Source organism: Sinocyclocheilus grahami, unplaced genomic scaffold (assembly GCF_001515645.1).
Source record: "Sinocyclocheilus grahami isolate Dianchi unplaced genomic scaffold, SAMN03320097.WGS_v1.1 scaffold12804.1, whole genome shotgun sequence".
Taxonomy (NCBI): Eukaryota; Metazoa; Chordata; class Actinopteri; order Cypriniformes; family Cyprinidae; genus Sinocyclocheilus; species Sinocyclocheilus grahami.
In genome coordinates, this window is record NW_015514616.1 from 1 (window position 1) to 823 (window position 823).

An 823-nucleotide genomic window follows, 5' to 3' on the forward strand; every position below is an offset into this window, starting at 1 on the left:
AAAAAAAAAAAAAAAATTCAGTAATTAGATCGCTCTTAAATTTGCTGTAGTTTTGGCTTCACCCATGCAGAAAGCAAAGGCTCAAAGAACCATGGGACAGTACATTATGCTTCACCCTGCTGATTGTGTCCTCCCAAGTGTCATATCTCAATTCCCTGAACTCAGTATTAGCTGTAATTTGGCTCTTACGGCGCACTGGAGGGTGGAAGTTTGATTGATTTTTAAGATTCAGTGCTCTTTATTTCTTTCCTGGCGTGAATGCAATTCGGGTGTAAATGATTTGGAATCCAGGGCTTACTTTGCCTTTCGTAGCTCTAGCAGTGTTTTTATGTCAGGAAGTAAACTTTTTTTTTTTTTTTTTAAAGTATGAAATCAAGGATACATGAGAGGCTCGACACTTAAAACCGGAGACTTTTTGTCACACTTATGCCAAATACGTTTTCTTGCTTCATGAAATGTACATTTCTGCAGTGTCAGAGATGAAATTACTTTTTCTTTTCCTCTCTCCTGGAAATCCTCATCTCGTCGAACCCCTCTGCTCTTGAGCGAGGGCACATTGAGATGTCAGCACTACACTGTGGCTCTCATGAATGTGTAGAACCTATTAAAGAACTGCATTGTATGTAATGTACATAAAGAATAAAGATTGTATTTTGTTCAAGTTTTCTTAAATATTGTCTTGGTCTTCCTTTAACATAGACCTATAAAAACTTTCAGCATTTTTAGCCCATTAGTATGGTCACCAATCAAAAAAAATTGTTTTAAGCCAATTATTTCTATTTTTGCTGTAGTGTGTCAGTAGGAAATATCAGTTTACATTTCC